We start from the raw sequence: 10,311 nt of genomic DNA on the forward strand, positions 1-10,311 counted from the left end.
TTCTACTTCAGTCATTCATTTGTGTCTACCTTTTCGTCTAAGAGTAAGCTCAAAGCTAATGTCTAGCTTCTAGATAAATATTCGTTAATGCACTTGTGTTTTTCTATTGTGGCTATACCATCCCATAAAATATTCTCATGCATGCTCATCTTCTAGTTTCCAGTGTAGTTTGATCGTCTAAGACAGTGCAATCATTGACGTATACTCTCTTATAGCCGAATAATACTCTCTCTCTCTCTCTCTCTCTCTCTCTCTCTCTCTCTCTCTCTCTCTCTCTCTCTCTCTCTCTCTCCTCTCTCTCTCGAATAGTTTTTTTATCATCGCCATATTGTTCTACACATCTAAAAAACCATATTAGAGTTAACATGGCTTCTCAGTAACGTATGGATTGGATACATCTAAACATATGCATACATAATCTACTCTTGCTACTCAAGTTTCTAGTTCTTCTATTTTTTTTCCTCTATTATAATTTGGTTTGCATGCATGGCTCGGGATTTTAATTTTAATATTCTATATTGTGCCATCATTTTTTTTCTTGCGTGGGGCAGTGTGCTTCTCTCTCGTACTGGCAACTTTTTACTTAAATTTTTGATGATTATTTGTTCCTAACAATTCACTTTATGTTTCAAAGATAACTTTCCATCTGATTTCAAATTTCTTGGAAATAATATTTCCTTTTGCTGTAGTGAGATGAAATAAACTTGTACTAATTTAACCACGTAGATTTTGAGTTGATATCAAATAATTGCATGCAAAAATGATATTAAATTGTACTTCATTAAAATTAAGCCCTAATTCATTCATTATTAATAGTATCTCGAGTGCATATGATCAATTGTGGGAAGAAGCATTTTATGCATGTGTCATATTTTCTTGCTATTGAACTTTCAATTTGTTTTCATTTTTATATTCTCCATCCTAAAATCATTCGGTTAGCTTGCATGGCGCGTGATTTTGTTTTTAGTTTTATTCTTTTATATCGACTGCACCATCGTTTTCTTTCTTGTGTTGGGTAGTAAGGTTCGCTTTCGTACGAACCCTTTGGTTCAATGTATTTTTATTAATCTTTGGAGGATCAGATATTTTCCTAAAAAATCAATTAACGTTTCAAACATAACTTTACATCTGACAAAGAACACATGAAAAAAAAATATTTTCCCCACAGCAAAATATTTCTATTTTACAAATTATTAATCTGTATAGAATTTGAGTTGATATCGAATTATCTTTCAATGTTGTTTTATTACTGTTTTTTGCAGGGTATTACTATTTTTTATTAATCCTGCAAGTTAAAAGACCCCCTAGTTTTGGCAATACGTATATACGTACCATGAACATAGTAAATTCACCTGCAAAAAAAAGATATGATAAGAAAATATGCGTCAGGCATGTGATCTATTGAAGCCTGGTCCGATCAGTATTACAATGGAAGCATTAAGAAATAGAGATGGGAGAATACTGCTTTGACGTACACGTAGTGGCATTCAAACGAGCATGTAGTGGAGTTTTTTTCTTTTTGAGTTGAACAGGTAGTGGAGTTCAAAAGAAAAAAAAACATACACAGAGACCCTATGTTTCGGGCTTTTGTCCCACAACGATTTAAATGATGTACTACATGATTTACATGTCCTACACGTACGCCCAATAAATCACGTTAATTCCGCTGAAAAAAACACGTTTCTTTTAATTAGCTTCCATATCCTATACGGCTCCTTCTGTTATATGTGATCGTGACTCCACCTTTCCATCTAATATACATGTACAACGTGACAGGTTCTTTATGTGTAGAAAACATACATACACATAGACTATATTTATTTGTAACGTTTACATCTTTAAATCTTGACCGTTTATATCTAAAATTAATGGTTTAGATAATTAAACATATGTAGAAGAACGTGATGGCTTGTTTGACTCTTGTTTTAATTATATAATAGATAGATGTTATATTTATGATAATGGTGTTGTTCTGATGCCACCTGTTTGTTCCATTAGACTGCTTAATGTTCTCTATGCTTAATTACACATCTGCAAACTAGCATGTGGTTCCGCTGTTTTTTGTTCGTTTTACCCTGATGCTAGCTTTTACATCACTGCTTCGAGCCTCTGTTCATTACTTGTTTGTGTATTCTTGATCTTTCCATGTTACATGACTAATTTGATGCTTCTATTAATTATGGAGCTGCCAACCCCATCAAGCAAAATATTTGTTCTTTTGGGGCTGGCACCTCGAACAAGCATAAAATAGAGGGAAGCAGATATATTGTCGTGTATGCACACACCCTTCTTTCATTTGTTTAGATGAACCATTGATGGTTGATAACCCACAAGTGTACGGGATCGCAACAGCTTTCGAGGGTAAACTATTCAACCCAAATTTATTGATTCGACACAAGGGGAGCCAAAGAATATTCTTGAATATTAGCAGTTGAGTTGTCAATTCAACCACACCTGGATAACTTAGTATCTGCAGCAAAGTATTTAGTAGCAAAAGTGGTATGATAATAAAGGTAACTGTAGCAAAAGTAAAGATAAATGTTTTTGGGTTTTGTAGTAGTTGTAACAGTAGCAACGGAAAAGTAAATAAGCGAAGAACAATATGTGAAAAGCTCGTAGGCAATGGATCAGTGATGAATAATTATGCCGGATGCGATTCCTCATGTAATAGCTATAACATAGGGTGACACAGAACTAGCTCCAATTCATCAATGTAATGTAGGCATGTATTCTGTAAATAGTCATACGTGCTTATGGAAAAGAACTTGCATGACATCTTTTGTCCTACTCTCCCGTGGCAGCGGGGTCGTAGCGGAAACTAAGGGATATTAAGGCCTCCTTTTAATAGAGAACCGGCACAAAGCATTAGCACATAGTGAATACATGAACTCCTCAAACTACGGTCATCACCGAGAAGTATCCCGATTATTGTCACTTCGGGGTTGTCGGATCATAACACATAATAGGTGACTATAGACTTGCAAGATAGGATCAAGAACACACATTTATTCATGAAAACATAATAGGTTCAGAACTGAAATCATGGCACTCGGGCCCTAGTGACAAGCATTAAGCATAGCAAAGTCATAGCAACATCAATCTCAAAACATAGTGGATACTAGGGATCAAACCCTAACAAAACTAACTTGATTACATGGTAAATCTCATCCAACCCATCACCGTCCAGCAAGCCTACGATGGAATTACTCACGCACGACGGTGAGCATCATGAAATTGATGATGGAGGATGGTTGATGATGACGACGGCGACGAATCCCCCTCTCCGGAGTCCCGAACGGACTCCAGATTAACCCTCCCGAGAGAGATTAGGGCTTGGCGGCGGCTCCGTGCCGTAAAACGTGATGAAACTTTCTCTCTGATTTTTTTTCCCCGAACGTGAATATATGAAGTTGGAGTTGAGGTCGGTGGAGGTCCAGGGGGCCCACGAGATAGGGGGGCGCGCCCTACAGGGGGGTGCGCCCCCCTATCTCGTGGACAGGCCCTGGGGCCCCTTGTGTATTTCTTGTGCCCAAAAATTCTTATTAATTCCAAAAAGTGCCTCCGTGGATTTTCAGGTCATTCCGAGAACTTTTTTTTTCTACACATAAAACAACATCATGGCAGTTCTGCTGAAAACAGCGTCAGTCCGGGTTAGTTTCATTCAAATCATGCAAGTTAGAGTCCAAAACAAGGGCAAAAGTGTTTGGAAAAGTAGATACGTTGAAGACGTATCAACTCCCCCAAGCTTAAACCTTTGCTTGTCCTCAAGCAATTCAGTTGATAAACTGAAAGTGATAAAGAAAAACTTTTACAAACTCTGTTTACTCTTGTTGTTGTAAACATAAAAAGCCAGCATTCAAGTTTCAGCAAATATTATGAACTAACCATACTCATAATAACACCTAGGTCTCACAATTACTCATATCAATAGCATAATCTGCTAGCGAGCCATAATAATAAAACTCCGATGACAACACTTTCTCAAAATAATCATAACATGATATAACAAAATGGTATCTTGCTAGCCCTTTCTGAGACCACAAAACATAAATGCAGAGCACCTTTAAAGATCAACGACTGACTAAACATTGTAATTCATGGTAAAAGAGATCCAGTCAAGTCATACCCAATATAAACCAATAGTAATGAATGCAAATGACAGTGTGCTCTCCAGTGGGTGCTTTTAATAAGAAGGGTGGTGACTCAACATAAAAGTAAATAGATAGGCCCTTCGCAGAGGGAAGCATGGATTTGTAGAGGTGCCAGAGCTCGATTTTAAAATAGAGATAGAATAACATTTTGAGCGGCATACTTTCACTGTCAACGCAACAACTATGAGATGGCTGTATCTTCCATACTACATGCATTATAGGCAGTTCCCAAACAGAATGGTAAAGGTTTATACTCCCCCAACCACCAAAAAGCATCAATCCATGGCTTGCTCGAAACAATGAGTGCCTCCAACATACAACAGCCCTGGGGGAGTTTTGTTTAATGATTTTGATTTGCTTTGATCTTTTTGGATCATGGGACTGGGCATCCCGGTTACCGGCCCTTTCTCATGAATGAGGAGCGGAGTCCACTCCACGTGAGAATAACCCACCTAGCATGGAAGATATAGGCAGCCCTAGTTGTAACATGAGCTGCTCGAGCACACAAAACAAAATTTCATTTGAAGGTTTGGAGTTTGGCACATACAAATTTACTTGGAACGGCAGGTAAATACCGCATATAGGAAGGTATAGTGGACTCATATGGAACAACTTTGGGGTTTAAGGAGTTTGGATGCACAAGCAGTATTCCCGCTTAGTACAGGTGAAGGCTAGAAAAAGACTGGGAAGCGACCAACTGAGAGAGCGACAACAGTCATAAACATGCATTAAAATTAATTCACACCGAATACAAGCATGAATATGAAGGAAATATGCCCTAGAGGAAATAATAAAGTTATTATTTATTTCCTTATATCATGATAAATGTTTATTATTCATGCTAGAATTGTATTAACCGGAAACATAAAACATGTGTGAATACATAGACAAACAGAGTGTCACTAGTATGCCTCTACTTGACTAGCTCGTTAATCGAGGATGGTTATGTTTCCTAACCATAGACATCAGTAAATGGGATCACATCATTAGGAGAATGATGTGATTGACTTGACCCATTCCGTTAGCTTAGCACTTGATCGTTTACGTATTCTGCTATTGCTTTCTTCATGACTTATACATGTTCCTATGACTATGAGATTATGCAACTCCCATTTACCGGAGGAACACTTTGTGTGCTACCAAACGTCACAACATAACTGGGTGATTATAAAGGTGCTCTACAGGTGTCTCTGAAGGTACTTGTTGGGTTGGCGAATTTCGAGATTAGGATTTGTCACTCCGATTGTCGGAGAGGTATCTCTGGGCCCTCTCGGTAATACACATCACTTAAGCCTTGCAAGCATTACAACTAATGAGTTAGTTGTGAGATGATGTATTACGGAACGAGTAAAGAGACTTGCCGGTAACGAGATTGAACTAGGTATTGAGATACCGACGATCGAATCTCGGGCAAGTAACATACCGATGACAAAGGGAACAACGTATGTTGTTATGCGGTTTGACCGATAAAGATCTTCATAGAATATGTGGGAGCCAATATGGGCATCCAGGTCCCGCTATTGGTTATTGACCGGAAACGTGTCTTGGTCATGTCTACATAGTTCTCGAACCCGTAGGGTCCGCACGCTTAACGTTTCGTTGACGATATAGTATTATATGAGTTATGTATGTTCGTAACCGAATGTTGTTCGGAGTCCCGGATGAGATCATGGACATGACGAGGAACTCCAGAATGGTCCGGAGATAAAGTTTGATATATGGGATAATAGTGTTTGATCTCCGGAAGAGTTCCGGAATTCACCGGAAGAGGTTCCGGATGTTCCCCGAAATGTTTGGGTATGAGAACACGTTATTTGGGCCAAAGGGGAGACCCCACAAGGTTTTTGGAAAGCGCAAAAGGAAGTTTTGCGGAGTCCAGGGGCCAGACGCCAGGGTCCCTGGCGTCTGGGTCCAGATGCCGGGAACCCTGGCGTCTGGCCCTAGAGTTCGAGAAGGACTCTTGCCTTTTGGGTGAAACCGACTTTGTGGAGGCTTTTACTCCAAGTTTTGACCCCAAGGCTCAACATATAAATAGAGGGATAGGGCTAGCACCAAAGGCAGATCAAGAAACACCAAGCCGTGTGCCGGCAACCCCGTCCCCTCTAGTTTATCCTCCGTCATAGTTTCCGTTGTGCTTAGGCGAAGCCCTGCGGATATTGTACTTCACCAACACCGTCACCACGCCATCGTGCTGCCGGAACTCATCTACTAATTCGCCCGTCCTGCTGGATCGAGAAGGCGAGGACGTCATCGAGCTGAACGTGTGCAGAACTCGGAGGTGCCGTGCGTTCGGTACTTGGATCGGTCGGATCGTGAAGACGTACGACTACATCAACCGCGTTGATAAACGCTTCCGCTTAGCGATCTTCAAGGGTATGAAGATACACTCCCCCTCTCGTTGCTATACATCACCATGATCTTGCGTGTGCATAGGAAATTTTGGAAATTACTACGTTCCCCAACAGTGGCATCCGAGCCTGGTTTATGCGTAGATGTCATATGCACGAGTAGAACACAAGTGAGTTGTGGGCGATATAAGTCATACTGCTTACCAGCATGTCATACTTTGGTTCGGCGGTATTGTTGGATGAAGCGGCCTGGACCGACATTATGCGTACGCTTACGCGAGACTGGTTCTACCGACGTGCTTTGCACACAGGTGGCTGGCGGGTGTCTGTTTCTCCAACTTTAGTTGAACCGAGTGTGGCTACGCCCGGTCCTTGCGAAGGTTAAAACAGCACTAACTTGACGAACTATCGTTGTGGTTTTGATGCGTAGGTAAGAACGGTTCTTGCTCAGCCCATAGCAGCCACGTAAAATTTGCAACAACAAAGTACAGGACGTCTAACTTGTTTTTGCAGGGCATGTTGTGATGTGATATGGTCAAGACGTGATGCTATATTTTATTGTATGAGATGATCATGTTTTGTAACCGAGTTATCGGCAACTGGCAGGAGCCATATGGTTGTCACTTTATTGTATGCAATGCAATCGCCCTGTAATTGCTTTACTTTATCACTAAGCGGTAGCGATAGTCGTAGAAGCAATAGTTGGCGAGACGACAATGATGCTACGATGGAGATCAAGGTGTCGCGCCAGTGACGATGGTGAGCATGATGATGCTTCGGAGATGGAGATCACAAGCACAAGATGATGATGGCCGTATCATATCACTTATATTGATTGCATGTGATGTTTATCTTTTATGCATCTTATCTTGCTTTGATTGACGGTAGCATTTTAAGATGATCTCTCACTAATTATCAAGAAGTGTTCTCCCTGAGTATGCACCATTGCCAAAGTTCGTCGTGCCCAGGCACCACGTGATGATCGGGTGTGATAAGCTCTACGTCCATCTACAACGGGTGCAAGCCAGTTTTGCACACGCGGAATACTCAGGTTAAACTTGACGATCCTAGCATATGCAGATATGGCCTCGGAACACGGAGACCAAAAGGTCGAGCATGAATCATATAGTAGGTATGATGAACATAATGATGTTCACCATTGAAAGCTACTCCATTTCACGTGATGATCGGTTATGGTTTAGTTGATTTGGATCACGTGATCACTTAGAGGATTAGAGGGATGTCTTTCTAAGTGGGAGTTCTTAAGTAATATGATTAATTGAACTTAAATTTATCATGAACTTAGTCCTGGTAGTATTTTGCAAATTATGTTGTAGATCAATAGCTTGCGTTGTTGCTTTCATATGTTCCTAGAGAAAATTGTTTTGAAAGATGTTAGTAGCAATGATGCGGATTGGATCCGCGATATGAGGTTTATCCTCATTGCTGCACAGAAGAATTATGTCCTTGATGCACCGCTAGGTGACAGACCTATTGCAGGAGCAGATGCAGACGTTATGAACGTTTGGCTAGCTCAATATGATGACTACTTGATAGTTTTCTGCACCATGCTTTATATATGGCTTAGAATCGGGACTTCAAAGACGTTTTCAACGTCATGGACCATATGAGATGTTCCAGGAGTTGAAGTTAATATTTCAAGCAAATACCCGAGTTGAGAGATATGAAGTCTTCAACAAGTTCTATAGCTAAAACATGGAGGAGAATCGCTCAACTAGTGAGCATGTGCTCAGATTGTCTGGGTACTACAATCGCTTGAATCAAGTGGGAGTTAATCTTCCAGATAAGATAGTGATTCACAGAATTCTCTAGTCACCACCACCAAGTTAGTAGAACTTCGTGATGAACTATAATATGCAAGGGATGATGAAAACAATTCCCAAGCTCTTCGCGATGCAAAAAAAATCGGCGAAGGTAGAAATCAAAGAAAAACATCAAAGTGTTGATGGTGGACAAGATCACTAGTTTCAAGAAAAAGGGCAAAGGGAAGAAGGGGAACTTCAAGAAGAACAGCAAGCAAGTTGCTCAAGTGAAGAAGCCCAAGTCTGGACCTAAACCTAAGACTAAGTGATTCTACAGCAAAGGGACTGGTCACTGGAAGTGGAACTACCCCAAGTATTTGGCAGATAAGAAGGATGGCAAAGTGAACATAGGTATATTTGTATACATGTTATTGATGTGTACTTTACTAGTGTTTATAGCAACCCCTTGGTATTTGATATTGGTTCAGTTGCTAAGAGTAGTAACTCGAAACGGGAGTTGCATAATAAACATAAACTAGTTGAGGGTGAGGTGACGATGTGTGTTGGAAGTAGTTCCAAGATTGATATGATCATCATCGCACACTCCCTATACTTTCGGGATTAGTGTAGAACCTAAATAAGTGTTATTTGGCATTTGCATTGAGCATGAATATGATTTGATCATGTTTATTGCAATACGGTTATTCATTTAAAATCAGAGAATAATTGTTGTTCTGTTTAAATGAATAAAACCTTCAATGGTCATACACCCAATGAAAATAGTTTGTTGGATCTCGATTGTAGTGATACACATATTCATAATATTGATGCCAAAAGATGCAAAGTTAATAATGATAGTGCAACTTATTTGTGGCACTGCAGTTTGGGTCATATCGGTGTAAAGCGCATGAAGAAACTCCATAAAGATGGATTTTCGGAATCACTTGGTTATGAATCATTTGATGCTTGCGAACCGTGCCTTTTGGGCAAGATGACTAAAAACTCCGTTCTCCGAAACAATGGAACGAGCTACTGACTTGTTGGAAATAATACATACCGATGTATGCGATCCAATGAGTATTGATGCACGTGGCAAGTATTGTTATTTTCTAACCTTCACAGATGATTTGAGAAGATATGTGTATATCTACTTGATGAAACATAAGTCTGTAATAGTTGAAAAGTTCAAAGAATTTCAGAGTGAAGTGGAGAATCATCATAACAAGAAAATAAAGTTTCTACGATCTGATCATGGAGGAAAATATTTGAGTTACGAGTTTGGCCTTCATATAAAACAATGTGGAATAGTTTCACAGCTCACGCCACCTGGAACACCACAACGTTATGGTGTGTCCGAATGTCGTAACCACACTTTATTGGATACGATGTGATCTATGATGTATCTTACCGATTTACCACTATTGTTTTGGGGTCATGCATTAGAGACAGCTGCATTCACATTTAATAGGGCACCATCTAAATTCGTTGAGACGACACCGTATGAACTATGATTTAGCAGTAAACCTAAGCTGTCATTTCTTAAAGTTTGGAGTTACGATGCTTATATGAAAAAGGTTTTCAACCTGATAAGCTCGAACCCAAATCGGAGAAGTGCGTATTCATAGAATACCCAAAGGAAACTGTTGGGTACACCTTCTATCACAGATCCGAAGGCAAAACATTCATTGCTAAGAATGGATCCTTTCTAGAGAAGGAGTTTCTCTCGAAAGAAGTGAGTGGGAGGAAAGTAGAACTTGATGAGGTAATTGTACCTTCTCCCTTATTGGAAAGTAGATCATCACAGAAATCAGTTCCAGTGATTCCTACACCAATGAGTGAGGAAGTTAATGATGATGATCATGAAACTTCAGATCAAGTTGCTACCAAACCTCGTAGGTCTTCCAGAGTAAGATCCGCACCAGAGTGGTACGGTAATCGTGTTCTGGAAGTCGTGTTACTAGACCATGATGAACCTACGAACTATGAGGAAGCGATGATGAGCCTAGATTCCGCGAAATGGCTTGAGGCCATAAAATCTGAGATATGATC

The sequence above is a fragment of the Triticum dicoccoides genome, chromosome 3B (assembly GCF_002162155.2).
Source record: "Triticum dicoccoides isolate Atlit2015 ecotype Zavitan chromosome 3B, WEW_v2.0, whole genome shotgun sequence".
Taxonomy (NCBI): domain Eukaryota; kingdom Viridiplantae; phylum Streptophyta; class Magnoliopsida; order Poales; family Poaceae; genus Triticum; species Triticum dicoccoides.